At 42.1% G+C, this 26,412-nt stretch overlaps 57 non-coding genes and 2 pseudogenes across 57 annotated transcripts; all 59 read right to left on the minus strand.

Moving 5' to 3' along the window:
* Positions 1-125: 125 nt before the first annotated feature.
* On the minus strand, positions 126-244 carry LOC145852189 (5S ribosomal RNA). Its single transcript, XR_014374043.1, has one exon. It is a non-coding gene; the product is annotated as a 5S ribosomal RNA (ribosomal RNA).
* A 409-nt stretch (positions 245-653) lies between these two features.
* LOC145855869 (5S ribosomal RNA) lies at positions 654-772 on the minus strand. Its single transcript, XR_014376757.1, has one exon. It is a non-coding gene; the product is annotated as a 5S ribosomal RNA (ribosomal RNA).
* A 409-nt stretch (positions 773-1,181) lies between these two features.
* LOC145855870 (5S ribosomal RNA) lies at positions 1,182-1,300 on the minus strand. Its single transcript, XR_014376758.1, has one exon. It is a non-coding gene; the product is annotated as a 5S ribosomal RNA (ribosomal RNA).
* A 409-nt stretch (positions 1,301-1,709) lies between these two features.
* On the minus strand, positions 1,710-1,828 carry LOC145855871 (5S ribosomal RNA). Its single transcript, XR_014376759.1, has one exon. It is a non-coding gene; the product is annotated as a 5S ribosomal RNA (ribosomal RNA).
* Positions 1,829-2,237: 409 nt separating this feature from the next.
* LOC145855872 (5S ribosomal RNA) lies at positions 2,238-2,356 on the minus strand. Its single transcript, XR_014376760.1, has one exon. It is a non-coding gene; the product is annotated as a 5S ribosomal RNA (ribosomal RNA).
* Positions 2,357-2,495: 139 nt separating this feature from the next.
* On the minus strand, positions 2,496-2,614 carry LOC145886025 (5S ribosomal RNA). The gene has a single exon (XR_014397609.1). It is a non-coding gene; the product is annotated as a 5S ribosomal RNA (ribosomal RNA).
* A 409-nt stretch (positions 2,615-3,023) lies between these two features.
* Positions 3,024-3,142, minus strand: LOC145857592 (5S ribosomal RNA). Its single transcript, XR_014378491.1, has one exon. It is a non-coding gene; the product is annotated as a 5S ribosomal RNA (ribosomal RNA).
* Positions 3,143-3,281: 139 nt separating this feature from the next.
* On the minus strand, positions 3,282-3,400 carry LOC145852190 (5S ribosomal RNA). Its single transcript, XR_014374044.1, has one exon. It is a non-coding gene; the product is annotated as a 5S ribosomal RNA (ribosomal RNA).
* Positions 3,401-3,809: 409 nt separating this feature from the next.
* LOC145855873 (5S ribosomal RNA) lies at positions 3,810-3,928 on the minus strand. The gene has a single exon (XR_014376761.1). It is a non-coding gene; the product is annotated as a 5S ribosomal RNA (ribosomal RNA).
* A 409-nt stretch (positions 3,929-4,337) lies between these two features.
* Positions 4,338-4,456, minus strand: LOC145855874 (5S ribosomal RNA). The gene has a single exon (XR_014376762.1). It is a non-coding gene; the product is annotated as a 5S ribosomal RNA (ribosomal RNA).
* Positions 4,457-4,595: 139 nt separating this feature from the next.
* On the minus strand, positions 4,596-4,714 carry LOC145886027 (5S ribosomal RNA). Its single transcript, XR_014397611.1, has one exon. It is a non-coding gene; the product is annotated as a 5S ribosomal RNA (ribosomal RNA).
* A 409-nt stretch (positions 4,715-5,123) lies between these two features.
* Positions 5,124-5,242, minus strand: LOC145886261 (5S ribosomal RNA). Its single transcript, XR_014397845.1, has one exon. It is a non-coding gene; the product is annotated as a 5S ribosomal RNA (ribosomal RNA).
* Positions 5,243-5,381: 139 nt separating this feature from the next.
* On the minus strand, positions 5,382-5,500 carry LOC145852191 (5S ribosomal RNA). Its single transcript, XR_014374045.1, has one exon. It is a non-coding gene; the product is annotated as a 5S ribosomal RNA (ribosomal RNA).
* Positions 5,501-5,909: 409 nt separating this feature from the next.
* On the minus strand, positions 5,910-6,028 carry LOC145855875 (5S ribosomal RNA). Its single transcript, XR_014376763.1, has one exon. It is a non-coding gene; the product is annotated as a 5S ribosomal RNA (ribosomal RNA).
* A 409-nt stretch (positions 6,029-6,437) lies between these two features.
* LOC145855877 (5S ribosomal RNA) lies at positions 6,438-6,556 on the minus strand. The gene has a single exon (XR_014376765.1). It is a non-coding gene; the product is annotated as a 5S ribosomal RNA (ribosomal RNA).
* A 139-nt stretch (positions 6,557-6,695) lies between these two features.
* LOC145851196 (5S ribosomal RNA) lies at positions 6,696-6,814 on the minus strand. The gene has a single exon (XR_014373046.1). It is a non-coding gene; the product is annotated as a 5S ribosomal RNA (ribosomal RNA).
* Positions 6,815-7,223: 409 nt separating this feature from the next.
* LOC145857593 (5S ribosomal RNA) lies at positions 7,224-7,342 on the minus strand. The gene has a single exon (XR_014378492.1). It is a non-coding gene; the product is annotated as a 5S ribosomal RNA (ribosomal RNA).
* Positions 7,343-7,481: 139 nt separating this feature from the next.
* Positions 7,482-7,600, minus strand: LOC145852192 (5S ribosomal RNA). Its single transcript, XR_014374046.1, has one exon. It is a non-coding gene; the product is annotated as a 5S ribosomal RNA (ribosomal RNA).
* A 409-nt stretch (positions 7,601-8,009) lies between these two features.
* LOC145855878 (5S ribosomal RNA) lies at positions 8,010-8,128 on the minus strand. The gene has a single exon (XR_014376766.1). It is a non-coding gene; the product is annotated as a 5S ribosomal RNA (ribosomal RNA).
* A 409-nt stretch (positions 8,129-8,537) lies between these two features.
* On the minus strand, positions 8,538-8,656 carry LOC145855879 (5S ribosomal RNA). Its single transcript, XR_014376767.1, has one exon. It is a non-coding gene; the product is annotated as a 5S ribosomal RNA (ribosomal RNA).
* A 139-nt stretch (positions 8,657-8,795) lies between these two features.
* Positions 8,796-8,914, minus strand: LOC145886028 (5S ribosomal RNA). The gene has a single exon (XR_014397612.1). It is a non-coding gene; the product is annotated as a 5S ribosomal RNA (ribosomal RNA).
* Positions 8,915-9,323: 409 nt separating this feature from the next.
* LOC145857594 (5S ribosomal RNA) lies at positions 9,324-9,442 on the minus strand. Its single transcript, XR_014378493.1, has one exon. It is a non-coding gene; the product is annotated as a 5S ribosomal RNA (ribosomal RNA).
* Positions 9,443-9,581: 139 nt separating this feature from the next.
* Positions 9,582-9,700, minus strand: LOC145852193 (5S ribosomal RNA). The gene has a single exon (XR_014374047.1). It is a non-coding gene; the product is annotated as a 5S ribosomal RNA (ribosomal RNA).
* A 409-nt stretch (positions 9,701-10,109) lies between these two features.
* Positions 10,110-10,228, minus strand: LOC145884550 (5S ribosomal RNA). Its single transcript, XR_014396128.1, has one exon. It is a non-coding gene; the product is annotated as a 5S ribosomal RNA (ribosomal RNA).
* Positions 10,229-10,637: 409 nt separating this feature from the next.
* On the minus strand, positions 10,638-10,756 carry LOC145855880 (5S ribosomal RNA). Its single transcript, XR_014376768.1, has one exon. It is a non-coding gene; the product is annotated as a 5S ribosomal RNA (ribosomal RNA).
* Positions 10,757-11,165: 409 nt separating this feature from the next.
* LOC145884921 (5S ribosomal RNA) lies at positions 11,166-11,284 on the minus strand. The gene has a single exon (XR_014396501.1). It is a non-coding gene; the product is annotated as a 5S ribosomal RNA (ribosomal RNA).
* A 139-nt stretch (positions 11,285-11,423) lies between these two features.
* LOC145886029 (5S ribosomal RNA) lies at positions 11,424-11,542 on the minus strand. The gene has a single exon (XR_014397613.1). It is a non-coding gene; the product is annotated as a 5S ribosomal RNA (ribosomal RNA).
* Positions 11,543-11,951: 409 nt separating this feature from the next.
* LOC145855881 (5S ribosomal RNA) lies at positions 11,952-12,070 on the minus strand. The gene has a single exon (XR_014376769.1). It is a non-coding gene; the product is annotated as a 5S ribosomal RNA (ribosomal RNA).
* Positions 12,071-12,209: 139 nt separating this feature from the next.
* On the minus strand, positions 12,210-12,328 carry LOC145886030 (5S ribosomal RNA). The gene has a single exon (XR_014397614.1). It is a non-coding gene; the product is annotated as a 5S ribosomal RNA (ribosomal RNA).
* Positions 12,329-12,737: 409 nt separating this feature from the next.
* On the minus strand, positions 12,738-12,856 carry LOC145855882 (5S ribosomal RNA). Its single transcript, XR_014376770.1, has one exon. It is a non-coding gene; the product is annotated as a 5S ribosomal RNA (ribosomal RNA).
* Positions 12,857-13,265: 409 nt separating this feature from the next.
* LOC145884552 (5S ribosomal RNA) lies at positions 13,266-13,384 on the minus strand. The gene has a single exon (XR_014396130.1). It is a non-coding gene; the product is annotated as a 5S ribosomal RNA (ribosomal RNA).
* A 409-nt stretch (positions 13,385-13,793) lies between these two features.
* LOC145855883 (5S ribosomal RNA) lies at positions 13,794-13,912 on the minus strand. Its single transcript, XR_014376771.1, has one exon. It is a non-coding gene; the product is annotated as a 5S ribosomal RNA (ribosomal RNA).
* Positions 13,913-14,321: 409 nt separating this feature from the next.
* Positions 14,322-14,440, minus strand: LOC145855884 (5S ribosomal RNA). The gene has a single exon (XR_014376772.1). It is a non-coding gene; the product is annotated as a 5S ribosomal RNA (ribosomal RNA).
* A 409-nt stretch (positions 14,441-14,849) lies between these two features.
* On the minus strand, positions 14,850-14,968 carry LOC145884553 (5S ribosomal RNA). The gene has a single exon (XR_014396131.1). It is a non-coding gene; the product is annotated as a 5S ribosomal RNA (ribosomal RNA).
* A 409-nt stretch (positions 14,969-15,377) lies between these two features.
* LOC145855885 (5S ribosomal RNA) lies at positions 15,378-15,496 on the minus strand. Its single transcript, XR_014376773.1, has one exon. It is a non-coding gene; the product is annotated as a 5S ribosomal RNA (ribosomal RNA).
* A 409-nt stretch (positions 15,497-15,905) lies between these two features.
* Positions 15,906-16,024, minus strand: LOC145884923 (5S ribosomal RNA). Its single transcript, XR_014396503.1, has one exon. It is a non-coding gene; the product is annotated as a 5S ribosomal RNA (ribosomal RNA).
* Positions 16,025-16,163: 139 nt separating this feature from the next.
* Positions 16,164-16,282, minus strand: LOC145886031 (5S ribosomal RNA). The gene has a single exon (XR_014397615.1). It is a non-coding gene; the product is annotated as a 5S ribosomal RNA (ribosomal RNA).
* Positions 16,283-16,691: 409 nt separating this feature from the next.
* LOC145855886 (5S ribosomal RNA) lies at positions 16,692-16,810 on the minus strand. Its single transcript, XR_014376774.1, has one exon. It is a non-coding gene; the product is annotated as a 5S ribosomal RNA (ribosomal RNA).
* A 139-nt stretch (positions 16,811-16,949) lies between these two features.
* LOC145886033 (5S ribosomal RNA) lies at positions 16,950-17,068 on the minus strand. Its single transcript, XR_014397617.1, has one exon. It is a non-coding gene; the product is annotated as a 5S ribosomal RNA (ribosomal RNA).
* Positions 17,069-17,477: 409 nt separating this feature from the next.
* LOC145855888 (5S ribosomal RNA) lies at positions 17,478-17,596 on the minus strand. Its single transcript, XR_014376776.1, has one exon. It is a non-coding gene; the product is annotated as a 5S ribosomal RNA (ribosomal RNA).
* A 409-nt stretch (positions 17,597-18,005) lies between these two features.
* Positions 18,006-18,124, minus strand: LOC145884554 (5S ribosomal RNA). Its single transcript, XR_014396132.1, has one exon. It is a non-coding gene; the product is annotated as a 5S ribosomal RNA (ribosomal RNA).
* Positions 18,125-18,533: 409 nt separating this feature from the next.
* On the minus strand, positions 18,534-18,652 carry LOC145884555 (5S ribosomal RNA). Its single transcript, XR_014396133.1, has one exon. It is a non-coding gene; the product is annotated as a 5S ribosomal RNA (ribosomal RNA).
* A 409-nt stretch (positions 18,653-19,061) lies between these two features.
* Positions 19,062-19,180, minus strand: LOC145884924 (5S ribosomal RNA). Its single transcript, XR_014396504.1, has one exon. It is a non-coding gene; the product is annotated as a 5S ribosomal RNA (ribosomal RNA).
* Positions 19,181-19,319: 139 nt separating this feature from the next.
* On the minus strand, positions 19,320-19,438 carry LOC145886034 (5S ribosomal RNA). Its single transcript, XR_014397618.1, has one exon. It is a non-coding gene; the product is annotated as a 5S ribosomal RNA (ribosomal RNA).
* A 409-nt stretch (positions 19,439-19,847) lies between these two features.
* LOC145855889 (5S ribosomal RNA) lies at positions 19,848-19,966 on the minus strand. Its single transcript, XR_014376777.1, has one exon. It is a non-coding gene; the product is annotated as a 5S ribosomal RNA (ribosomal RNA).
* A 409-nt stretch (positions 19,967-20,375) lies between these two features.
* LOC145855890 (5S ribosomal RNA) lies at positions 20,376-20,494 on the minus strand. The gene has a single exon (XR_014376778.1). It is a non-coding gene; the product is annotated as a 5S ribosomal RNA (ribosomal RNA).
* A 409-nt stretch (positions 20,495-20,903) lies between these two features.
* Positions 20,904-21,022, minus strand: LOC145884925 (5S ribosomal RNA). Its single transcript, XR_014396505.1, has one exon. It is a non-coding gene; the product is annotated as a 5S ribosomal RNA (ribosomal RNA).
* A 139-nt stretch (positions 21,023-21,161) lies between these two features.
* Positions 21,162-21,270, minus strand: LOC145853540 (uncharacterized; annotated as a pseudogene).
* Positions 21,271-21,679: 409 nt separating this feature from the next.
* Positions 21,680-21,798, minus strand: LOC145884556 (5S ribosomal RNA). Its single transcript, XR_014396134.1, has one exon. It is a non-coding gene; the product is annotated as a 5S ribosomal RNA (ribosomal RNA).
* A 409-nt stretch (positions 21,799-22,207) lies between these two features.
* LOC145884926 (5S ribosomal RNA) lies at positions 22,208-22,326 on the minus strand. The gene has a single exon (XR_014396506.1). It is a non-coding gene; the product is annotated as a 5S ribosomal RNA (ribosomal RNA).
* A 139-nt stretch (positions 22,327-22,465) lies between these two features.
* LOC145852215 (5S ribosomal RNA) lies at positions 22,466-22,584 on the minus strand. The gene has a single exon (XR_014374069.1). It is a non-coding gene; the product is annotated as a 5S ribosomal RNA (ribosomal RNA).
* A 409-nt stretch (positions 22,585-22,993) lies between these two features.
* Positions 22,994-23,112, minus strand: LOC145855891 (5S ribosomal RNA). The gene has a single exon (XR_014376779.1). It is a non-coding gene; the product is annotated as a 5S ribosomal RNA (ribosomal RNA).
* Positions 23,113-23,521: 409 nt separating this feature from the next.
* LOC145855892 (5S ribosomal RNA) lies at positions 23,522-23,640 on the minus strand. Its single transcript, XR_014376780.1, has one exon. It is a non-coding gene; the product is annotated as a 5S ribosomal RNA (ribosomal RNA).
* Positions 23,641-24,049: 409 nt separating this feature from the next.
* LOC145850804 (5S ribosomal RNA) lies at positions 24,050-24,168 on the minus strand. The gene has a single exon (XR_014372652.1). It is a non-coding gene; the product is annotated as a 5S ribosomal RNA (ribosomal RNA).
* A 139-nt stretch (positions 24,169-24,307) lies between these two features.
* On the minus strand, positions 24,308-24,416 carry LOC145853541 (uncharacterized; annotated as a pseudogene).
* Positions 24,417-24,825: 409 nt separating this feature from the next.
* Positions 24,826-24,944, minus strand: LOC145884557 (5S ribosomal RNA). Its single transcript, XR_014396135.1, has one exon. It is a non-coding gene; the product is annotated as a 5S ribosomal RNA (ribosomal RNA).
* A 409-nt stretch (positions 24,945-25,353) lies between these two features.
* Positions 25,354-25,472, minus strand: LOC145884927 (5S ribosomal RNA). The gene has a single exon (XR_014396507.1). It is a non-coding gene; the product is annotated as a 5S ribosomal RNA (ribosomal RNA).
* A 139-nt stretch (positions 25,473-25,611) lies between these two features.
* Positions 25,612-25,730, minus strand: LOC145886035 (5S ribosomal RNA). The gene has a single exon (XR_014397619.1). It is a non-coding gene; the product is annotated as a 5S ribosomal RNA (ribosomal RNA).
* A 409-nt stretch (positions 25,731-26,139) lies between these two features.
* On the minus strand, positions 26,140-26,258 carry LOC145855893 (5S ribosomal RNA). Its single transcript, XR_014376781.1, has one exon. It is a non-coding gene; the product is annotated as a 5S ribosomal RNA (ribosomal RNA).
* Between the last annotated feature and the right edge of the window lie 154 nt (positions 26,259-26,412).

The following is a 26,412-nucleotide window of genomic DNA, read 5'->3' on the forward strand; positions in this document are numbered from 1 at the left end:
TGCTACAACATATATAGTCAAAGTGAGTCTGATAAAACAGACATTTAGTCAATTCATCATTAAATGCTTAATACAAGGCAGTGTTGCTGATGAAATAGTGCAAGAGCACACCCTCGTGGACAAAATGCTTACAGCACCTGGTATTCCCAGGCGGTCTCCCATCCAAGTACTAACCAGGCACGACCCTGCTTAGCTTCCGAGATCAGACGAGATTGGGCGTACCCAGGCTGGTATGGCCGTAAGCGAGAAACAACCTCTTGCTACAACATATATAGTCAAAGTGAGTGTGATAAACAGACATTGCATTTTCACCAATTAGATAAGCAGCTTGAACTTTGTGTCACTGAAAAAGTAGAAGAAATTACAAACACTGTTCCCATCACTTTTTAGCACAGGTAGTTGGATAAAATACAAACTTTATTTCCTTTCATCATTTGAACAGGGCAAAGGAGCACAAAGCACACACAAGCTGCATTCAGCAACAATATTCTTGTTTGTCTTATAAATACAAGGCAGATGCTAATTGAAAACACAAGGAAATTTGATCCTATTAAAAAGGCAGGAAGCTGCATTTAGTCAATTCATCATTAAATGCTTACTACAAGGCAGTGTTGCTGATGAAATAGTGCAGGGGCACACCCTCGTGGACAAAATGCTTACAGCACCTGGTATTCCCAGGCGGTCTCCCATCCAAGTACTAACCAGGCCCGACCCTGCTTAGCTTCCGAGATCAGACGAGATCGGGCGTACCCAGGCTGGTATGGCCGTAAGCGAGAAACAATCTCTTGCTACAACATATATAGTCAAAGTGAGTGTGATAAACAGACATTGCATTTTCACCAATTAGATAAGCAGCTTGAACTTTGTGTCACTGAAAAAGTAGAAGAAATTACAAACACTGTTCCCATCACTTTTTAGCACAGGTAGTTGGATAAAATACAAACTTTATTTCCTTTCATCATTTGAACAGGGCAAAGGAGCACAAAGCACAAACAAGCTGCATTCAGCAACAATATTCTTGTTTGTCTTATAAATACAAGGCAGATGCTAATTGAAAACACAAGGAAATTTGATCCTATTAAAAAGGCAGGAAGCTGCATTTAGTCAATTCATCATTAAATGCTTACTACAAGGCAGTGTTGCTGATGAAATAGTGCAGGGGCACACCCTCGTGGACAAAATGCTTACAGCACCTGGTATTCCCAGGCGGTCTCCCATCCAAGTACTAACCAGGCCCGACCCTGCTTAGCTTCCGAGATCAGACGAGATCGGGCGTACCCAGGCTGGTATGGCCGTAAGCGAGAAACAATCTCTTGCTACAACATATATAGTCAAAGTGAGTGTGATAAACAGACATTGCATTTTCACCAATTAGATAAGCAGCTTGAACTTTGTGTCACTGAAAAAGTAGAAGAAATTACAAACACTGTTCCCATCACTTTTTAGCACAGGTAGTTGGATAAAATACAAACTTTATTTCCTTTCATCATTTGAACAGGGCAAAGGAGCACAAAGCACAAACAAGCTGCATTCAGCAACAATATTCTTGTTTGTCTTATAAATACAAGGCAGATGCTAATTGAAAACACAAGGAAATTTGATCCTATTAAAAAGGCAGGAAGCTGCATTTAGTCAATTCATCATTAAATGCTTACTACAAGGCAGTGTTGCTGATGAAATAGTGCAGGGGCACACCCTCGTGGACAAAATGCTTACAGCACCTGGTATTCCCAGGCGGTCTCCCATCCAAGTACTAACCAGGCCCGACCCTGCTTAGCTTCCGAGATCAGACGAGATCGGGCGTACCCAGGCTGGTATGGCCGTAAGCGAGAAACAATCTCTTGCTACAACATATATAGTCAAAGTGAGTGTGATAAACAGACATTGCATTTTCACCAATTAGATAAGCAGCTTGAACTTTGTGTCACTGAAAAAGTAGAAGAAATTACAAACACTGTTCCCATCACTTTTTAGCACAGGTAGTTGGATAAAATACAAACTTTATTTCCTTTCATCATTTGAACAGGGCAAAGGAGCACAAAGCACACACAAGCTGCATTCAGCAACAATATTCTTGTTTGTCTTATAAATACAAGGCAGATGCTAATTGAAAACACAAGGAAATTTGATCCTATTAAAAAGGCAGGAAGCTGCATTTAGTCAATTCATCATTAAATGCTTACTACAAGGCAGTGTTGCTGATGAAATAGTGCAGGGGCACACCCTCGTGGACAAAATGCTTACAGCACCTGGTATTCCCAGGCGGTCTCCCATCCAAGTACTAACCAGGCCCGACCCTGCTTAGCTTCCGAGATCAGACGAGATCGGGCGTACCCAGGCTGGTATGGCCGTAAGCGAGAAACAATCTCTTGCTACAACATATATAGTCAAAGTGAGTCTGATAAAACAGACATTTAGTCAATTCATCATTAAATGCTTAATACAAGGCAGTGTTGCTGATGAAATAGTGCAAGAGCACACCCTCGTGGACAAAATGCTTACAGCACCTGGTATTCCCAGGCGGTCTCCCATCCAAGTACTAACCAGGCCCGACCCTGCTTAGCTTCCGAGATCAGACGAGATTGGGCGTACCCAGGCTGGTATGGCCGTAAGCGAGAAACAACCTCTTGCTACAACATATATAGTCAAAGTGAGTGTGATAAACAGACATTGCATTTTCACCAATTAGATAAGCAGCTTGAACTTTGTGTCACTGAAAAAGTAGAAGAAATTACAAACACTGTTCCCATCACTTTTTAGCACAGGTAGTTGGATAAAATACAAACTTTATTTCCTTTCATCATTTGAACAGGGCAAAGGAGCACAAAGCACACACAAGCTGCATTCAGCAACAATATTCTTGTTTGTCTTATAAATACAAGGCAGATGCTAATTGAAAACACAAGGAAATTTGATCCTATTAAAAAGGCAGGAAGCTGCATTTAGTCAATTCATCATTAAATGCTTACTACAAGGCAGTGTTGCTGATGAAATAGTGCAGGGGCACACCCTCGTGGACAAAATGCTTACAGCACCTGGTATTCCCAGGCGGTCTCCCATCCAAGTACTAACCAGGCCCGACCCTGCTTAGCTTCCGAGATCAGACGAGATCGGGAGTACCCAGGCTGGTATGGCCGTAAGCGAGAAACAATCTCTTGCTACAACATATATAGTCAAAGTGAGTCTGATAAAACAGACATTTAGTCAATTCATCATTAAATGCTTAATACAAGGCAGTGTTGCTGATGAAATAGTGCAAGAGCACACCCTCGTGGACAAAATGCTTACAGCACCTGGTATTCCCAGGCGGTCTCCCATCCAAGTACTAACCAGGCACGACCCTGCTTAGCTTCCGAGATCAGACGAGATTGGGCGTACCCAGGCTGGTATGGCCGTAAGCGAGAAACAACCTCTTGCTACAACATATATAGTCAAAGTGAGTGTGATAAACAGACATTGCATTTTCACCAATTAGATAAGCAGCTTGAACTTTGTGTCACTGAAAAAGTAGAAGAAATTACAAACACTGTTCCCATCACTTTTTAGCACAGGTAGTTGGATAAAATACAAACTTTATTTCCTTTCATCATTTGAACAGGGCAAAGGAGCACAAAGCACACACAAGCTGCATTCAGCAACAATATTCTTGTTTGTCTTATAAATACAAGGCAGATGCTAATTGAAAACACAAGGAAATTTGATCCTATTAAAAAGGCAGGAAGCTGCATTTAGTCAATTCATCATTAAATGCTTACTACAAGGCAGTGTTGCTGATGAAATAGTGCAGGGGCACACCCTCGTGGACAAAATGCTTACAGCACCTGGTATTCCCAGGCGGTCTCCCATCCAAGTACTAACCAGGCCCGACCCTGCTTAGCTTCCGAGATCAGACGAGATCGGGCGTACCCAGGCTGGTATGGCCGTAAGCGAGAAACAATCTCTTGCTACAACATATATAGTCAAAGTGAGTGTGATAAACAGACATTGCATTTTCACCAATTAGATAAGCAGCTTGAACTTTGTGTCACTGAAAAAGTAGAAGAAATTACAAACACTGTTCCCATCACTTTTTAGCACAGGTAGTTGGATAAAATACAAACTTTATTTCCTTTCATCATTTGAACAGGGCAAAGGAGCACAAAGCACACACAAGCTGCATTCAGCAACAATATTCTTGTTTGTCTTATAAATACAAGGCAGATGCTAATTGAAAACACAAGGAAATTTGATCCTATTAAAAAGGCAGGAAGCTGCATTTAGTCAATTCATCATTAAATGCTTACTACAAGGCAGTGTTGCTGATGAAATAGTGCAGGGGCACACCCTCGTGGACAAAATGCTTACAGCACCTGGTATTCCCAGGCGGTCTCCCATCCAAGTACTAACCAGGCCCGACCCTGCTTAGCTTCCGAGATCAGACGAGATCGGGCGTACCCAGGCTGGTATGGCCGTAAGCGAGAAACAATCTCTTGCTACAACATATATAGTCAAAGTGAGTCTGATAAAACAGACATTTAGTCAATTCATCATTAAATGCTTAATACAAGGCAGTGTTGCTGATGAAATAGTGCAAGAGCACACCCTCGTGGACAAAATGCTTACAGCACCTGGTATTCCCAGGCGGTCTCCCATCCAAGTACTAACCAGGCCCGACCCTGCTTAGCTTCCGAGATCAGACGAGATTGGGCGTACCCAGGCTGGTATGGCCGTAAGCGAGAAACAACCTCTTGCTACAACATATATAGTCAAAGTGAGTGTGATAAACAGACATTGCATTTTCACCAATTAGATAAGCAGCTTGAACTTTGTGTCACTGAAAAAGTAGAAGAAATTACAAACACTGTTCCCATCACTTTTTAGCACAGGTAGTTGGATAAAATACAAACTTTATTTCCTTTCATCATTTGAACAGGGCAAAGGAGCACAAAGCACACACAAGCTGCATTCAGCAACAATATTCTTGTTTGTCTTATAAATACAAGGCAGATGCTAATTGAAAACACAAGGAAATTTGATCCTATTAAAAAGGCAGGAAGCTGCATTTAGTCAATTCATCATTAAATGCTTACTACAAGGCAGTGTTGCTGATGAAATAGTGCAGGGGCACACCCTCGTGGACAAAATGCTTACAGCACCTGGTATTCCCAGGCGGTCTCCCATCCAAGTACTAACCAGGCCAGACCCTGCTTAGCTTCCGAGATCAGACGAGATCGGGAGTACCCAGGCTGGTATGGCCGTAAGCGAGAAACAATCTCTTGCTACAACATATATAGTCAAAGTGAGTCTGATAAAACAGACATTTAGTCAATTCATCATTAAATGCTTAATACAAGGCAGTGTTGCTGATGAAATAGTGCAAGAGCACACCCTCGTGGACAAAATGCTTACAGCACCTGGTATTCCCAGGCGGTCTCCCATCCAAGTACTAACCAGGCACGACCCTGCTTAGCTTCCGAGATCAGACGAGATTGGGCGTACCCAGGCTGGTATGGCCGTAAGCGAGAAACAACCACTTGCTACAACATATATAGTCAAAGTGAGTGTGATAAACAGACATTGCATTTTCACCAATTAGATAAGCAGCTTGAACTTTGTGTCACTGAAAAAGTAGAAGAAATTACAAACACTGTTCCCATCACTTTTTAGCACAGGTAGTTGGATAAAATACAAACTTTATTTCCTTTCATCATTTGAACAGGGCAAAGGAGCACAAAGCACACACAAGCTGCATTCAGCAACAATATTCTTGTTTGTCTTATAAATACAAGGCAGATGCTAATTGAAAACACAAGGAAATTTGATCCTATTAAAAAGGCAGGAAGCTGCATTTAGTCAATTCATCATTAAATGCTTACTACAAGGCAGTGTTGCTGATGAAATAGTGCAGGGGCACACCCTCGTGGACAAAATGCTTACAGCACCTGGTATTCCCAGGCGGTCTCCCATCCAAGTACTAACCAGGCCCGACCCTGCTTAGCTTCCGAGATCAGACGAGATCGGGCGTACCCAGGCTGGTATGGCCGTAAGCGAGAAACAATCTCTTGCTACAACATATATAGTCAAAGTGAGTGTGATAAACAGACATTGCATTTTCACCAATTAGATAAGCAGCTTGAACTTTGTGTCACTGAAAAAGTAGAAGAAATTACAAACACTGTTCCCATCACTTTTTAGCACAGGTAGTTGGATAAAATACAAACTTTATTTCCTTTCATCATTTGAACAGGGCAAAGGAGCACAAAGCACACACAAGCTGCATTCAGCAACAATATTCTTGTTTGTCTTATAAATACAAGGCAGATGCTAATTGAAAACACAAGGAAATTTGATCCTATTAAAAAGGCAGGAAGCTGCATTTAGTCAATTCATCATTAAATGCTTACTACAAGGCAGTGTTGCTGATGAAATAGTGCAGGGGCACACCCTCGTGGACAAAATGCTTACAGCACCTGGTATTCCCAGGCGGTCTCCCATCCAAGTACTAACCAGGCCCGACCCTGCTTAGCTTCCGAGATCAGACGAGATCGGGCGTACCCAGGCTGGTATGGCCGTAAGCGAGAAACAATCTCTTGCTACAACATATATAGTCAAAGTGAGTCTGATAAAACAGACATTTAGTCAATTCATCATTAAATGCTTAATACAAGGCAGTGTTGCTGATGAAATAGTGCAAGAGCACACCCTCGTGGACAAAATGCGTACAGCACCTGGTATTCCCAGGCGGTCTCCCATCCAAGTACTAACCAGGCCCGACCCTGCTTAGCTTCCGAGATCAGACGAGATTGGGCGTACCCAGGCTGGTATGGCCGTAAGCGAGAAACAACCTCTTGCTACAACATATATAGTCAAAGTGAGTGTGATAAACAGACATTGCATTTTCACCAATTAGATAAGCAGCTTGAACTTTGTGTCACTGAAAAAGTAGAAGAAATTACAAACACTGTTCCCATCACTTTTTAGCACAGGTAGTTGGATAAAATACAAACTTTATTTCCTTTCATCATTTGAACAGGGCAAAGGAGCACAAAGCACACACAAGCTGCATTCAGCAACAATATTCTTGTTTGTCTTATAAATACAAGGCAGATGCTAATTGAAAACACAAGGAAATTTGATCCTATTAAAAAGGCAGGAAGCTGCATTTAGTCAATTCATCATTAAATGCTTACTACAAGGCAGTGTTGCTGATGAAATAGTGCAGGGGCACACCCTCGTGGACAAAATGCTTACAGCACCTGGTATTCCCAGGCGGTCTCCCATCCAAGTACTAACCAGGCCCGACCCTGCTTAGCTTCCGAGATCAGACGAGATCGGGAGTACCCAGGCTGGTATGGCCGTAAGCGAGAAACAATCTCTTGCTACAACATATATAGTCAAAGTGAGTCTGATAAAACAGACATTTAGTCAATTCATCATTAAATGCTTAATACAAGGCAGTGTTGCTGATGAAATAGTGCAAGAGCACACCCTCGTGGACAAAATGCTTACAGCACCTGGTATTCCCAGGCGGTCTCCCATCCAAGTACTAACCAGGCACGACCCTGCTTAGCTTCCGAGATCAGACGAGATTGGGCGTACCCAGGCTGGTATGGCCGTAAGCGAGAAACAACCTCTTGCTACAACATATATAGTCAAAGTGAGTGTGATAAACAGACATTGCATTTTCACCAATTAGATAAGCAGCTTGAACTTTGTGTCACTGAAAAAGTAGAAGAAATTACAAACACTGTTCCCATCACTTTTTAGCACAGGTAGTTGGATAAAATACAAACTTTATTTCCTTTCATCATTTGAACAGGGCAAAGGAGCACAAAGCACACACAAGCTGCATTCAGCAACAATATTCTTGTTTGTCTTATAAATACAAGGCAGATGCTAATTGAAAACACAAGGAAATTTGATCCTATTAAAAAGGCAGGAAGCTGCATTTAGTCAATTCATCATTAAATGCTTACTACAAGGCAGTGTTGCTGATGAAATAGTGCAGGGGCACACCCTCGTGGACAAAATGCTTACAGCACCTGGTATTCCCAGGCGGTCTCCCATCCAAGTACTAACCAGGCCCGACCCTGCTTAGCTTCCGAGATCAGACGAGATCGGGCGTACCCAGGCTGGTATGGCCGTAAGCGAGAAACAATCTCTTGCTACAACATATATAGTCAAAGTGAGTGTGATAAACAGACATTGCATTTTCACCAATTAGATAAGCAGCTTGAACTTTGTGTCACTGAAAAAGTAGAAGAAATTACAAACACTGTTCCCATCACTTTTTAGCACAGGTAGTTGGATAAAATACAAACTTTATTTCCTTTCATCATTTGAACAGGGCAAAGGAGCACAAAGCACACACAAGCTGCATTCAGCAACAATATTCTTGTTTGTCTTATAAATACAAGGCAGATGCTAATTGAAAACACAAGGAAATTTGATCCTATTAAAAAGGCAGGAAGCTGCATTTAGTCAATTCATCATTAAATGCTTACTACAAGGCAGTGTTGCTGATGAAATAGTGCAGGGGCACACCCTCGTGGACAAAATGCTTACAGCACCTGGTATTCCCAGGCGGTCTCCCATCCAAGTACTAACCAGGCCCGACCCTGCTTAGCTTCCGAGATCAGACGAGATCGGGCGTACCCAGGCTGGTATGGCCGTAAGCGAGAAACAATCTCTTGCTACAACATATATAGTCAAAGTGAGTCTGATAAAACAGACATTTAGTCAATTCATCATTAAATGCTTAATACAAGGCAGTGTTGCTGATGAAATAGTGCAAGAGCACACCCTCGTGGACAAAATGCTTACAGCACCTGGTATTCCCAGGCGGTCTCCCATCCAAGTACTAACCAGGCCCGACCCTGCTTAGCTTCCGAGATCAGACGAGATTGGGCGTACCCAGGCTGGTATGGCCGTAAGCGAGAAACAACCTCTTGCTACAACATATATAGTCAAAGTGAGTGTGATAAACAGACATTGCATTTTCACCAATTAGATAAGCAGCTTGAACTTTGTGTCACTGAAAAAGTAGAAGAAATTACAAACACTGTTCCCATCACTTTTTAGCACAGGTAGTTGGATAAAATACAAACTTTATTTCCTTTTATCATTTGAACAGGGCAAAGGAGCACAAAGCACACACAAGCTGCATTCAGCAACAATATTCTTGTTTGTCTTATAAATACAAGGCAGATGCTAATTGAAAACACAAGGAAATTTGATCCTATTAAAAAGGCAGGAAGCTGCATTTAGTCAATTCATCATTAAATGCTTACTACAAGGCAGTGTTGCTGATGAAATAGTGCAGGGGCACACCCTCGTGGACAAAATGCTTACAGCACCTGGTATTCCCAGGCGGTCTCCCATCCAAGTACTAACCAGGCCCGACCCTGCTTAGCTTCCGAGATCAGACGAGATCGGGAGTACCCAGGCTGGTATGGCCGTAAGCGAGAAACAATCTCTTGCTACAACATATATAGTCAAAGTGAGTCTGATAAAACAGACATTTAGTCAATTCATCATTAAATGCTTAATACAAGGCAGTGTTGCTGATGAAATAGTGCAAGAGCACACCCTCGTGGACAAAATGCTTACAGCACCTGGTATTCCCAGGCGGTCTCCCATCCAAGTACTAACCAGGCACGACCCTGCTTAGCTTCCGAGATCAGACGAGATTGGGCGTACCCAGGCTGGTATGGCCGTAAGCGAGAAACAACCTCTTGCTACAACATATATAGTCAAAGTGAGTGTGATAAACAGACATTGCATTTTCACCAATTAGATAAGCAGCTTGAACTTTGTGTCACTGAAAAAGTAGAAGAAATTACAAACACTGTTCCCATCACTTTTTAGCACAGGTAGTTGGATAAAATACAAACTTTATTTCCTTTCATCATTTGAACAGGGCAAAGGAGCACAAAGCACACACAAGCTGCATTCAGCAACAATATTCTTGTTTGTCTTATAAATACAAGGCAGATGCTAATTGAAAACACAAGGAAATTTGATCCTATTAAAAAGGCAGGAAGCTGCATTTAGTCAATTCATCATTAAATGCTTACTACAAGGCAGTGTTGCTGATGAAATAGTGCAGGGGCACACCCTCGTGGACAAAATGCGTACAGCACCTGGTATTCCCAGGCGGTCTCCCATCCAAGTACTAACCAGGCCCGACCCTGCTTAGCTTCCGAGATCAGACGAGATCGGGCGTACCCAGGCTGGTATGGCCGTAAGCGAGAAACAATCTCTTGCTACAACATATATAGTCAAAGTGAGTGTGATAAACAGACATTGCATTTTCACCAATTAGATAAGCAGCTTGAACTTTGTGTCACTGAAAAAGTAGAAGAAATTACAAACACTGTTCCCATCACTTTTTAGCACAGGTAGTTGGATAAAATACAAACTTTATTTCCTTTCATCATTTGAACAGGGCAAAGGAGCACAAAGCACACACAAGCTGCATTCAGCAACAATATTCTTATTTGTCTTATAAATACAAGGCAGATGCTAATTGAAAACACAAGGAAATTTGATCCTATTAAAAAGGCAGGAAGCTGCATTTAGTCAATTCATCATTAAATGCTTACTACAAGGCAGTGTTGCTGATGAAATAGTGCAGGGGCACACCCTCGTGGACAAAATGCTTACAGCACCTGGTATTCCCAGGCGGTCTCCCATCCAAGTACTAACCAGGCCCGACCCTGCTTAGCTTCCGAGATCAGACGAGATCGGGCGTACCCAGGCTGGTATGGCCGTAAGCGAGAAACAATCTCTTGCTACAACATATATAGTCAAAGTGAGTGTGATAAACAGACATTGCATTTTCACCAATTAGATAAGCAGCTTGAACTTTGTGTCACTGAAAAAGTAGAAGAAATTACAAACACTGTTCCCATCACTTTTTAGCACAGGTAGTTGGATAAAATACAAACTTTATTTCCTTTCATCATTTGAACAGGGCAAAGGAGCACAAAGCACACACAAGCTGCATTCAGCAACAATATTCTTGTTTGTCTTATAAATACAAGGCAGATGCTAATTGAAAACACAAGGAAATTTGATCCTATTAAAAAGGCAGGAAGCTGCATTTAGTCAATTCATCATTAAATGCTTACTACAAGGCAGTGTTGCTGATGAAATAGTGCAGGGGCACACCCTCGTGGACAAAATGCTTACAGCACCTGGTATTCCCAGGCGGTCTCCCATCCAAGTACTAACCAGGCCCGACCATGCTTAGCTTCCGAGATCAGACGAGATCGGGCGTACCCAGGCTGGTATGGCCGTAAGCGAGAAACAATCTCTTGCTACAACATATATAGTCAAAGTGAGTCTGATAAAACAGACATTTAGTCAATTCATCATTAAATGCTTAATACAAGGCAGTGTTGCTGATGAAATAGTGCAAGAGCACACCCTCGTGGACAAAATGCTTACAGCACCTGGTATTCCCAGGCGGTCTCCCATCCAAGTACTAACCAGGCCCGACCCTGCTTAGCTTCCGAGATCAGACGAGATTGGGCGTACCCAGGCTGGTATGGCCGTAAGCGAGAAACAACCTCTTGCTACAACATATATAGTCAAAGTGAGTGTGATAAACAGACATTGCATTTTCACCAATTAGATAAGCAGCTTGAACTTTGTGTCACTGAAAAAGTAGAAGAAATTACAAACACTGTTCCCATCACTTTTTAGCACAGGTAGTTGGATAAAATACAAACTTTATTTCCTTTCATCATTTGAACAGGGCAAAGGAGCACAAAGCACACACAAGCTGCATTCAGCAACAATATTCTTGTTTGTCTTATAAATACAAGGCAGATGCTAATTGAAAACACAAGGAAATGTGATCCTATTAAAAAGGCAGGAAGCTGCATTTAGTCAATTCATCATTAAATGCTTACTACAAGGCAGTGTTGCTGATGAAATAGTGCAGGGGCACACCCTCGTGGACAAAATGCTTACAGCACCTGGTATTCCCAGGCGGTCTCCCATCCAAGTACTAACCAGGCCCGACCCTGCTTAGCTTCCGAGATCAGACGAGATCGGGCGTACCCAGGCTGGTATGGCCGTAAGCGAGAAACAATCTCTTGCTACAACATATATAGTCAAAGTGAGTCTGATAAAACAGACATTTAGTCAATTCATCATTAAATGCTTAATACAAGGCAGTGTTGCTGATGAAATAGTGCAAGAGCACACCCTCGTGGACAAAATGCTTACAGCACCTGGTATTCCCAGGCGGTCTCCCATCCAAGTACTAACCAGGCCCGACCCTGCTTAGCTTCCGAGATCAGACGAGATTGGGCGTACCCAGGCTGGTATGGCCGTAAGCGAGAAACAACCTCTTGCTACAACATATATAGTCAAAGTGAGTGTGATAAACAGACATTGCATTTTCACCAATTAGATAAGCAGCTTGAACTTTGTGTCACTGAAAAAGTAGAAGAAATTACAAACACTGTTCCCATCACTTTTTAGCACAGGTAGTTGGATAAAATACAAACTTTATTTCCTTTCATCATTTGAACAGGGCAAAGGAGCACAAAGCACACACAAGCTGCATTCAGCAACAATATTCTTGTTTGTCTTATAAATACAAGGCAGATGCTAATTGAAAACACAAGGAAATTTGATCCTATTAAAAAGGCAGGAAGCTGCATTTAGTCAATTCATCATTAAATGCTTACTACAAGGCAGTGTTGCTGATGAAATAGTGCAGGGGCACACCCTCGTGGACAAAATGCTTACAGCACCTGGTATTCCCAGGCGGTCTCCCATCCAAGTACTAACCAGGCCCGACCCTGCTTAGCTTCCGAGATCAGACGAGATCGGGCGTACCCAGGCTGGTATGGCCGTAAGCGAGAAACAATCTCTTGCTACAACATATATAGTCAAAGTGAGTGTGATAAACAGACATTGCATTTTCACCAATTAGATAAGCAGCTTGAACTTTGTGTCACTGAAAAAGTAGAAGAAATTACAAACACTGTTCCCATCACTTTTTAGCACAGGTAGTTGGATAAAATACAAACTTTATTTCCTTTCATCATTTGAACAGGGCAAAGGAGCACAAAGCACACACAAGCTGCATTCAGCAACAATATTCTTGTTTGTCTTATAAATACAAGGCAGATGCTAATTGAAAACACAAGGAAATTTGATCCTATTAAAAAGGCAGGAAGCTGCATTTAGTCAATTCATCATTAAATGCTTACTACAAGGCAGTGTTGCTGATGAAATAGTGCAGGGGCACACCCTCGTGGACAAAATGCGTACAGCACCTGGTATTCCCAGGCGGTCTCCCATCCAAGTACTAACCAGGCCCGACCCTGCTTAGCTTCCGAGATCAGACGAGATCGGGCGTACCCAGGCTGGTATGGCCGTAAGCGAGAAACAATCTCTTGCTACAACATATATAGTCAAAGTGAGTGTGATAAACAGACATTGCATTTTCACCAATTAGATAAGCAGCTTGAACTTTGTGTCACTGAAAAAGTAGAAGAAATTACAAACACTGTTCCCATCACTTTTTAGCACAGGTAGTTGGATAAAATACAAACTTTATTTCCTTTCATCATTTGAACAGGGCAAAGGAGCACAAAGCACACACAAGCTGCATTCAGCAACAATATTCTTATTTGTCTTATAAATACAAGGCAGATGCTAATTGAAAACACAAGGAAATTTGATCCTATTAAAAAGGCAGGAAGCTGCATTTAGTCAATTCATCATTAAATGCTTACTACAAGGCAGTGTTGCTGATGAAATAGTGCAGGGGCACACCCTCGTGGACAAAATGCTTACAGCACCTGGTATTCCCAGGCGGTCTCCCATCCAAGTACTAACCAGGCCCGACCCTGCTTAGCTTCCGAGATCAGACGAGATCGGGCGTACCCAGGCTGGTATGGCCGTAAGCGAGAAACAATCTCTTGCTACAACATATATAGTCAAAGTGAGTGTGATAAACAGACATTGCATTTTCACCAATTAGATAAGCAGCTTGAACTTTGTGTCACTGAAAAAGTAGAAGAAATTACAAACACTGTTCCCATCACTTTTTAGCACAGGTAGTTGGATAAAATACAAACTTTATTTCCTTTCATCATTTGAACAGGGCAAAGGAGCACAAAGCACACACAAGCTGCATTCAGCAACAATATTCTTGTTTGTCTTATAAATACAAGGCAGATGCTAATTGAAAACACAAGGAAATTTGATCCTATTAAAAAGGCAGGAAGCTGCATTTAGTCAATTCATCATTAAATGCTTACTACAAGGCAGTGTTGCTGATGAAATAGTGCAGGGGCACACCCTCGTGGACAAAATGCTTACAGCACCTGGTATTCCCAGGCGGTCTCCCATCCAAGTACTAACCAGGCCCGACCCTGCTTAGCTTCCGAGATCAGACGAGATCGGGCGTACCCAGGCTGGTATGGCCGTAAGCGAGAAACAATCTCTTGCTACAACATATATAGTCAAAGTGAGTGTGATAAACAGACATTGCATTTTCACCAATTAGATAAGCAGCTTGAACTTTGTGTCACTGAAAAAGTAGAAGAAATTACAAACACTGTTCCCATCACTTTTTAGCACAGGTAGTTGGATAAAATACAAACTTTATTTCCTTTCATCATTTGAACAGGGCAAAGGAGCACAAAGCACACACAAGCTGCATTCAGCAACAATATTCTTGTTTGTCTTATAAATACAAGGCAGATGCTAATTGAAAACACAAGGAAATTTGATCCTATTAAAAAGGCAGGAAGCTGCATTTAGTCAATTCATCATTAAATGCTTACTACAAGGCAGTGTTGCTGATGAAATAGTGCAGGGGCACACCCTCGTGGACAAAATGCGTACAGCACCTGGTATTCCCAGGCGGTCTCCCATCCAAGTACTAACCAGGCCCGACCCTGCTTAGCTTCCGAGATCAGACGAGATCGGGCGTACCCAGGCTGGTATGGCCGTAAGCGAGAAACAATCTCTTGCTACAACATATATAGTCAAAGTGAGTGTGATAAACAGACATTGCATTTTCACCAATTAGATAAGCAGCTTGAACTTTGTGTCACTGAAAAAGTAGAAGAAATTACAAACACTGTTCCCATCACTTTTTAGCACAGGTAGTTGGATAAAATACAAACTTTATTTCCTTTCATCATTTGAACAGGGCAAAGGAGCACAAAGCACACACAAGCTGCATTCAGCAACAATATTCTTATTTGTCTTATAAATACAAGGCAGATGCTAATTGAAAACACAAGGAAATTTGATCCTATTAAAAAGGCAGGAAGCTGCATTTAGTCAATTCATCATTAAATGCTTACTACAAGGCAGTGTTGCTGATGAAATAGTGCAGGGGCACACCCTCGTGGACAAAATGCTTACAGCACCTGGTATTCCCAGGCGGTCTCCCATCCAAGTACTAACCAGGCCCGACCCTGCTTAGCTTCCGAGATCAGACGAGATCGGGCGTACCCAGGCTGGTATGGCCGTAAGCGAGAAACAATCTCTTGCTACAACATATATAGTCAAAGTGAGTGTGATAAACAGACATTGCATTTTCACCAATTAGATAAGCAGCTTGAACTTTGTGTCACTGAAAAAGTAGAAGAAATTACAAACACTGTTCCCATCACTTTTTAGCACAGGTAGTTGGATAAAATACAAACTTTATTTCCTTTCATCATTTGAACAGGGCAAAGGAGCACAAAGCACACACAAGCTGCATTCAGCAACAATATTCTTGTTTGTCTTATAAATACAAGGCAGATGCTAATTGAAAACACAAGGAAATTTGATCCTATTAAAAAGGCAGGAAGCTGCATTTAGTCAATTCATCATTAAATGCTTACTACAAGGCAGTGTTGCTGATGAAATAGTGCAGGGGCACACCCTCGTGGACAAAATGCTTACAGCACCTGGTATTCCCAGGCGGTCTCCCATCCAAGTACTAACCAGGCCCGACCATGCTTAGCTTCCGAGATCAGACGAGATCGGGCGTACCCAGGCTGGTATGGCCGTAAGCGAGAAACAATCTCTTGCTACAACATATATAGTCAAAGTGAGTCTGATAAAACAGACATTTAGTCAATTCATCATTAAATGCTTAATACAAGGCAGTGTTGCTGATGAAATAGTGCAAGAGCACACCCTCGTGGACAAAATGCTTACAGCACCTGGTATTCCCAGGCGGTCTCCCATCCAAGTACTAACCAGGCCCGACCCTGCTTAGCTTCCGAGATCAGACGAGATTGGGCGTACCCAGGCTGGTATGGCCGTAAGCGAGAAACAACCTCTTGCTACAACATATATAGTCAAAGTGAGTGTGATAAACAGACATTGCATTTTCACCAATTAGATAAGCAGCTTGAACTTTGTGTCACTGAAAAAGTAGAAGAAATTACAAACACTGTTCCCATCACTTTTTAGCACAGGTAGTTGGATAAAATACAAACTTTATTTCCTTTCATCATTTGAACAGGGCAAAGGAGCACAAAGCACACACAAGCTGCATTCAGCAACAATATTCTTGTTTGTCTTATAAATACAAGGCAGATGCTAATTGAAAACACAAGGAAATGTGATCCTATTAAAAAGGCAGGAAGCTGCATTTAGTCAATTCATCATTAAATGCTTACTACAAGGCAGTGTTGCTGATGAAATAGTGCAGGGGCACACCCTCGTGGACAAAATGCTTACAGCACCTGGTATTCCCAGGCGGTCTCCCATCCAAGTACTAACCAGGCCCGACCCTGCTTAGCTTCCGAGATCAGACGAGATCGGGCGTACCCAGGCTGGTATGGCCGTAAGCGAGAAACAATCTCTTGCTACAACATATATAGTCAAAGTGAGTCTGATAAAACAGACATTTAGTCAATTCATCATTAAATGCTTAATACAAGGCAGTGTTGCTGATGAAATAGTGCAAGAGCACACCCTCGTGGACAAAATGCTTACAGCACCTGGTATTCCCAGGCGGTCTCCCATCCAAGTACTAACCAGGCCCGACCCTGCTTAGCTTCCGAGATCAGACGAGATTGGGCGTACCCAGGCTGGTATGGCCGTAAGCGAGAAACAACCTCTTGCTACAACATATATAGTCAAAGTGAGTGTGATAAACAGACATTGCATTTTCACCAATTAGATAAGCAGCTTGAACTTTGTGTCACTGAAAAAGTAGAAGAAATTACAAACACTGTTCCCATCACTTTTTAGCACAGGTAGTTGGATAAAATACAAACTTTATTTCCTTTCATCATTTGAACAGGGCAAAGGAGCACAAAGCACACACAAGCTGCATTCAGCAACAATATTCTTGTTTGTCTTATAAATACAAGGCAGATGCTAATTGAAAACACAAGGAAATTTGATCCTATTAAAAAGGCAGGAAGCTGCATTTAGTCAATTCATCATTAAATGCTTACTACAAGGCAGTGTTGCTGATGAAATAGTGCAGGGGCACACCCTCGTGGACAAAATGCTTACAGCACCTGGTATTCCCAGGCGGTCTCCCATCCAAGTACTAACCAGGCCCGACCCTGCTTAGCTTCCGAGATCAGACGAGATCGGGCGTACCCAGGCTGGTATGGCCGTAAGCGAGAAACAATCTCTTGCTACAACATATATAGTCAAAGTGAGTGTGATAAACAGACATTGCATTTTCACCAATTAGATAAGCAGCTTGAACTTTGTGTCACTGAAAAAGTAGAAGAAATTACAAACACTGTTCCCATCACTTTTTAGCACAGGTAGTTGGATAAAATACAAACTTTATTTCCTTTCATCATTTGAACAGGGCAAAGGAGCACAAAGCACACACAAGCTGCATTCAGCAACAATATTCTTGTTTGTCTTATAAATACAAGGCAGATGCTAATTGAAAACACAAGGAAATTTGATCCTATTAAAAAGGCAGGAAGCTGCATTTAGTCAATTCATCATTAAATGCTTACTACAAGGCAGTGTTGCTGATGAAATAGTGCAGGGGCACACCCTCGTGGACAAAATGCGTACAGCACCTGGTATTCCCAGGCGGTCTCCCATCCAAGTACTAACCAGGCCCGACCCTGCTTAGCTTCCGAGATCAGACGAGATCGGGCGTACCCAGGCTGGTATGGCCGTAAGCGAGAAACAATCTCTTGCTACAACATATATAGTCAAAGTGAGTGTGATAAACAGACATTGCATTTTCACCAATTAGATAAGCAGCTTGAACTTTGTGTCACTGAAAAAGTAGAAGAAATTACAAACACTGTTCCCATCACTTTTTAGCACAGGTAGTTGGATAAAATACAAACTTTATTTCCTTTCATCATTTGAACAGGGCAAAGGAGCACAAAGCACACACAAGCTGCATTCAGCAACAATATTCTTGTTTGTCTTATAAATACAAGGCAGATGCTAATTGAAAACACAAGGAAATTTGATCCTATTAAAAAGGCAGGAAGCTGCATTTAGTCAATTCATCATTAAATGCTTACTACAAGGCAGTGTTGCTGATGAAATAGTGCAGGGGCACACCCTCGTGGACAAAATGCGTACAGCACCTGGTATTCCCAGGCGGTCTCCCATCCAAGTACTAACCAGGCCCGACCCTGCTTAGCTTCCGAGATCAGACGAGATCGGGCGTACCCAGGCTGGTATGGCCGTAAGCGAGAAACAATCTCTTGCTACAACATATATAGTCAAAGTGAGTGTGATAAACAGACATTGCATTTTCACCAATTAGATAAGCAGCTTGAACTTTGTGTCACTGAAAAAGTAGAAGAAATTACAAACACTGTTCCCATCACTTTTTAGCACAGGTAGTTGGATAAAATACAAACTTTATTTCCTTTCATCATTTGAACAGGGCAAAGGAGCACAAAGCACACACAAGCTGCATTCAGCAACAATATTCTTATTTGTCTTATAAATACAAGGCAGATGCTAATTGAAAACACAAGGAAATTTGATCCTATTAAAAAGGCAGGAAGCTGCATTTAGTCAATTCATCATTAAATGCTTACTACAAGGCAGTGTTGCTGATGAAATAGTGCAGGGGCACACCCTCGTGGACAAAATGCTTACAGCACCTGGTATTCCCAGGCGGTCTCCCATCCAAGTACTAACCAGGCCCGACCATGCTTAGCTTCCGAGATCAGACGAGATCGGGCGTACCCAGGCTGGTATGGCCGTAAGCGAGAAACAATCTCTTGCTACAACATATATAGTCAAAGTGAGTCTGATAAAACAGACATTTAGTCAAATCATCATTAAATGCTTAATACAAGGCAGTGTTGCTGATGAAATAGTGCAAGAGCACACCCTCGTGGACAAAATGCTTACAGCACCTGGTATTCCCAGGCGGTCTCCCATCCAAGTACTAACCAGGCCCGACCCTGCTTAGCTTCCGAGATCAGACGAGATTGGGCGTACCCAGGCTGGTATGGCCGTAAGCGAGAAACAACCTCTTGCTACAACATATATAGTCAAAGTGAGTGTGATAAACAGACATTGCATTTTCACCAATTAGATAAGCAGCTTGAACTTTGTGTCACTGAAAAAGTAGAAGAAATTACAAACACTGTTCCCATCACTTTTTAGCACAGGTAGTTGGATAAAATACAAACTTTATTTCCTTTCATCATTTGAACAGGGCAAAGGAGCACAAAGCACACACAAGCTGCATTCAGCAACAATATTCTTGTTTGTCTTATAAATACAAGGCAGATGCTAATTGAAAACACAAGGAAATTTGATCCTATTAAAAAGGCAGGAAGCTGCATTTAGTCAATTCATCATTAAATGCTTACTACAAGGCAGTGTTGCTGATGAAATAGTGCAGGGGCACACCCTCGTGGACAAAATGCTTACAGCACCTGGTATTCCCAGGCGGTCTCCCATCCAAGTACTAACCAGGCCCGACCCTGCTTAGCTTCCGAGATCAGACGAGATCGGGCGTACCCAGGCTGGTATGGCCGTAAGCGAGAAACAATCTCTTGCTACAACATATATAGTCAAAGTGAGTGTGATAAACAGACATTGCATTTTCACCAATTAGATAAGCAGCTTGAACTTTGTGTCACTGAAAAAGTAGAAGAAATTACAAACACTGTTCCCATCACTTTTTAGCACAGGTAGTTGGATAAAATACAAACTTTATTTCCTTTCATCATTTGAACAGGGCAAAGGAGCACAAAGCACACACAAGCTGCATTCAGCAACAATATTCTTGTTTGTCTTATAAATACAAGGCAGATGCTAATTGAAAACACAAGGAAATTTGATCCTATTAAAAAGGCAGGAAGCTGCATTTAGTCAATTCATCATTAAATGCTTACTACAAGGCAGTGTTGCTGATGAAATAGTGCAGGGGCACACCCTCGTGGACAAAATGCTTACAGCACCTGGTATTCCCAGGCGGTCTCCCATCCAAGTACTAACCAGGCCCGACCCTGCTTAGCTTCCGAGATCAGACGAGATCGGGCGTACCCAGGCTGGTATGGCCGTAAGCGAGAAACAATCTCTTGCTACAACATATATAGTCAAAGTGAGTGTGATAAACAGACATTGCATTTTCACCAATTAGATAAGCAGCTTGAACTTTGTGTCACTGAAAAAGTAGAAGAAATTACAAACACTGTTCCCATCACTTTTTAGCACAGGTAGTTGGATAAAATACAAACTTTATTTCCTTTCATCATTTGAACAGGGCAAAGGAGCACAAAGCACACACAAGCTGCATTCAGCAACAATATTCTTGTTTGTCTTATAAATACAAGGCAGATGCTAATTGAAAACACAAGGAAATTTGATCCTATTAAAAAGGCAGGAAGCTGCATTTAGTCAATTCATCATTAAATGCTTACTACAAGGCAGTGTTGCTGATGAAATAGTGCAGGGGCACACCCTCGTGGACAAAATGCTTACAGCACCTGGTATTCCCAGGCGGTCTCCCATCCAAGTACTAACCAGGCCCGACCATGCTTAGCTTCCGAGATCAGACGAGATCGGGCGTACCCAGGCTGGTATGGCCGTAAGCGAGAAACAATCTCTTGCTACAACATATATAGTCAAAGTGAGTCTGATAAAACAGACATTTAGTCAATTCATCATTAAATGCTTAATACAAGGCAGTGTTGCTGATGAAATAGTGCAAGAGCACACCCTCGTGGACAAAATGCTTACAGCACCTGGTATTCCCAGGCGGTCTCCCATCCAAGTACTAACCAGGCCCGACCCTGCTTAGCTTCCGAGATCAGACGTACCCAGGCTGATATGGCCGTAAGCGAGAAACAATCTCTTGCTACAACATATATAGTCAAAGTGAGTGTGATAAACAGACATTGCATTTTCACCAATTAGATAAGCAGCTTGAACTTTGTGTCACTGAAAAAGTAGAAGAAATTACAAACACTGTTCCCATCACTTTTTAGCACAGGTAGTTGGATAAAATACAAACTTTATTTCCTTTCATCATTTGAACAGGGCAAAGGAGCACAAAGCACACACAAGCTGCATTCAGCAACAATATTCTTGTTTGTCTTATAAATACAAGGCAGATGCTAATTGAAAACACAAGGAAATTTGATCCTATTAAAAAGGCAGGAAGCTGCATTTAGTCAATTCATCATTAAATGCTTACTACAAGGCAGTGTTGCTGATGAAATAGTGCAGGGGCACACCCTCGTGGACAAAATGCGTACAGCACCTGGTATTCCCAGGCGGTCTCCCATCCAAGTACTAACCAGGCCCGACCCTGCTTAGCTTCCGAGATCAGACGAGATCGGGCGTACCCAGGCTGGTATGGCCGTAAGCGAGAAACAATCTCTTGCTACAACATATATAGTCAAAGTGAGTGTGATAAACAGACATTGCATTTTCACCAATTAGATAAGCAGCTTGAACTTTGTGTCACTGAAAAAGTAGAAGAAATTACAAACACTGTTCCCATCACTTTTTAGCACAGGTAGTTGGATAAAATACAAACTTTATTTCCTTTCATCATTTGAACAGGGCAAAGGAGCACAAAGCACACACAAGCTGCATTCAGCAACAATATTCTTATTTGTCTTATAAATACAAGGCAGATGCTAATTGAAAACACAAGGAAATTTGATCCTATTAAAAAGGCAGGAAGCTGCATTTAGTCAATTCATCATTAAATGCTTACTACAAGGCAGTGTTGCTGATGAAATAGTGCAGGGGCACACCCTCGTGGACAAAATGCTTACAGCACCTGGTATTCCCAGGCGGTCTCCCATCCAAGTACTAACCAGGCCCGACCATGCTTAGCTTCCGAGATCAGACGAGATCGGGCGTACCCAGGCTGGTATGGCCGTAAGCGAGAAACAATCTCTTGCTACAACATATATAGTCAAAGTGAGTCTGATAAAACAGACATTTAGTCAAATCATCATTAAATGCTTAATACAAGGCAGTGTTGCTGATGAAATAGTGCAAGAGCACACCCTCGTGGACAAAATGCTTACAGCACCTGGTATTCCCAGGCGGTCTCCCATCCAAGTACTAACCAGGCCCGACCCTGCTTAGCTTCCGTGATCAGACGAGATTGGGCGTACCCAGGCTGGTATGGCCGTAAGCGAGAAACAACCTCTTGCTACAACATATATAGTCAAAGTGAGTGTGATAAACAGACATTGCATTTTCACCAATTAGATAAGCAGCTTGAACTTTGTGTCACTGAAAAAGTAGAAGAAATTACAAACACTGTTCCCATCACTTTTTAGCACAGGTAGTTGGATAAAATACAAACTTTATTTCCTTTCATCATTTGAACAGGGCAAAGGAGCACAAAGCACACACAAGCTGCATTCAGCAACAATATTCTTGTTTGTCTTATAAATACAAGGCAGATGCTAATTGAAAACACAAGGAAATTTGATCCTATTAAAAAGGCAGGAAGCTGCATTTAGTCAATTCATCATTAAATGCTTACTACAAGGCAGTGTTGCTGATGAAATAGTGCAGGGGCACACCCTCGTGGACAAAATGCTTACAGCACCTGGTATTCCCAGGCGGTCTCCCATCCAAGTACTAACCAGGCCCGACCCTGCTTAGCTTCCGAGATCAGACGAGATCGGGCGTACCCAGGCTGGTATGGCCGTAAGCGAGAAACAATCTCTTGCTACAACATATATAGTCAAAGTGAGTGTGATAAACAGACATTGCATTTTCACCAATTAGATAAGCAGCTTGAACTTTGTGTCACTGAAAAAGTAGAAGAAATTACAAACACTGTTCCCATCACTTTTTAGCACAGGTAGTTGGATAAAATACAAACTTTATTTCCTTTCATCATTTGAACAGGGCAAAGGAGCACAAAGCACACACAAGCTGCATTCAGCAACAATATTCTTGTTTGTCTTATAAATACAAGGCAGATGCTAATTGAAAACACAAGGAAATTTGATCCTATTAAAAAGGCAGGAAGCTGCATTTAGTCAATTCATCATTAAATGCTTACTACAAGGCAGTGTTGCTGATGAAATAGTGCAGGGGCACACCCTCGTGGACAAAATGCTTACAGCACCTGGTATTCCCAGGCGGTCTCCCATCCAAGTACTAACCAGGCCCGACCCTGCTTAGCTTCCGAGATCAGACGAGATCGGGCGTACCCAGGCTGGTATGGCCGTAAGCGAGAAACAATCTCTTGCTACAACATATATAGTCAAAGTGAGTGTGATAAACAGACATTGCATTTTCACCAATTAGATAAGCAGCTTGAACTTTGTGTCACTGAAAAAGTAGAAGAAATTACAAACACTGTTCCCATCACTTTTTAGCACAGGTAGTTGGATAAAATACAAACTTTATTTCCTTTCATCATTTGAACAGGGCAAAGGAGCACAAAGCACACACAAGCTGCATTCAGCAACAATATTCTTGTTTGTCTTATAAATACAAGGCAGATGCTAATTGAAAACACAAGGAAATTTGATCCTATTAAAAAGGCAGGAAGCTGCATTTAGTCAATTCATCATTAAATGCTTACTACAAGGCAGTGTTGCTGATGAAATAGTGCAGGGGCACACCCTCGTGGACAAAATGCTTACAGCACCTGGTATTCCCAGGCGGTCTCCCATCCAAGTACTAACCAGGCCCGACCATGCTTAGCTTCCGAGATCAGACAAGATCGGGCGTACCCAGGCTGGTATGGCCGTAAGCGAGAAACAATCTCTTGCTACAACATATATAGTCAAAGTGAGTCTGATAAAACAGACATTTAGTCAATTCATCATTAAATGCTTAATACAAGGCAGTGTTGCTGATGAAATAGTGCAAGAGCACACCCTCGTGGACAAAATGCTTACAGCACCTGGTATTCCCAGGCGGTCTCCCATCCAAGTACTAACCAGGCCCGACCCTGCTTAGCTTCCGAGATCAGACGTACCCAGGCTGATATGGCCGTAAGCGAGAAACAATCTCTTGCTACAACATATATAGTCAAAGTGAGTGTGATAAACAGACATTGCATTTTCACCAATTAGATAAGCAGCTTGAACTTTGTGTCACTGAAAAAGTAGAAGAAATTACAAACACTGTTCCCATCACTTTTTAGCACAGGTAGTTGGATAAAATACAAACTTTATTTCCTTTCATCATTTGAACAGGGCAAAGGAGCACAAAGCACACACAAGCTGCATTCAGCAACAATATTCTTGTTTGTCTTATAAATACAAGGCAGATGCTAATTGAAAACACAAGGAAATTTGATCCTATTAAAAAGGCAGGAAGCTGCATTTAGTCAATTCATCATTAAATGCTTACTACAAGGCAGTGTTGCTGATGAAATAGTGCAGGGGCACACCCTCGTGGACAAAATGCGTACAGCACCTGGTATTCCCAGGCGGTCTCCCATCCAAGTACTAACCAGGCCCGACCCTGCTTAGCTTCCGAGATCAGACGAGATCGGGCGTACCCAGGCTGGTATGGCCGTAAGCGAGAAACAATCTCTTGCTACAACATATATAGTCAAAGTGAGTGTGATAAACAGACATTGCATTTTCACCAATTAGATAAGCAGCTTGAACTTTGTGTCACTGAAAAAGTAGAAGAAATTACAAACACTGTTCCCATCACTTTTTAGCACAGGTAGTTGGATAAAATACAAACTTTATTTCCTTTCATCATTTGAACAGGGCAAAGGAGCACAAAGCACACACAAGCTGCATTCAGCAACAATATTCTTATTTGTCTTATAAATACAAGGCAGATGCTAATTGAAAACACAAGGAAATTTGATCCTATTAAAAAGGCAGGAAGCTGCATTTAGTCAATTCATCATTAAATGCTTACTACAAGGCAGTGTTGCTGATGAAATAGTGCAGGGGCACACCCTCGTGGACAAAATGCTTACAGCACCTGGTATTCCCAGGCGGTCTCCCATCCAAGTACTAACCAGGCCCGACCATGCTTAGCTTCCGAGATCAGACGAGATCGGGCGTACCCAGGCTGGTATGGCCGTAAGCGAGAAACAATCTCTTGCTACAACATATATAGTCAAAGTGAGTCTGATAAAACAGACATTTAGTCAAATCATCATTAAATGCTTAATACAAGGCAGTGTTGCTGATGAAATAGTGCAAGAGCACACCCTCGTGGACAAAATGCTTACAGCACCTGGTATTCCCAGGCGGTCTCCCATCCAAGTACTAACCAGGCCCGACCCTGCTTAGCTTCCGAGATCAGACGAGATTGGGCGTACCCAGGCTGGTATGGCCGTAAGCGAGAAACAACCTCTTGCTACAACATATATAGTCAAAGTGAGTGTGATAAACAGACATTGCATTTTCACCAATTAGATAAGCAGCTTGAACTTTGTGTCACTGAAAAAGTAGAAGAAATTACAAACACTGTTCCCATCACTTTTTAGCACAGGTAGTTGGATAAAATACAAACTTTATTTCCTTTCATCATTTGAACAGGGCAAAGGAGCACAAAGCACACACAAGCTGCATTCAGCAACAATATTCTTGTTTGTCTTATAAATACAAGGCAGATGCTAATTGAAAACACAAGGAAATTTGATCCTATTAAAAAGGCAGGAAGCTGCATTTAGTCAATTCATCATTAAATGCTTACTACAAGGCAGTGTTGCTGATGAAATAGTGCAGGGGCACACCCTCGTGGACAAAATGCTTACAGCACCTGGTATTCCCAGGCGGTCTCCCATCCAAGTACTAACCAGGCCCGACCCTGCTTAGCTTCCGAGATCAGACGAGATCGGGCGTACCCAGGCTGGTATGGCCGTAAGCGAGAAACAATCTCTTGCTACAACATATATAGTCAAAGTGAGTGTGATAAACAGACATTGCATTTTCACCAATTAGATAAGCAGCTTGAACTTTGTGTCACTGAAAAAGTAGAAGAAATTACAAACACTGTTCCCATCACTTTTTAGCACAGGTA

This window comes from Salmo salar, chromosome 08 (assembly GCF_965601325.2).
Source record: "Salmo salar chromosome 08, fSalSal1, whole genome shotgun sequence".
NCBI lineage: Eukaryota > Metazoa > Chordata > Actinopteri > Salmoniformes > Salmonidae > Salmo > Salmo salar.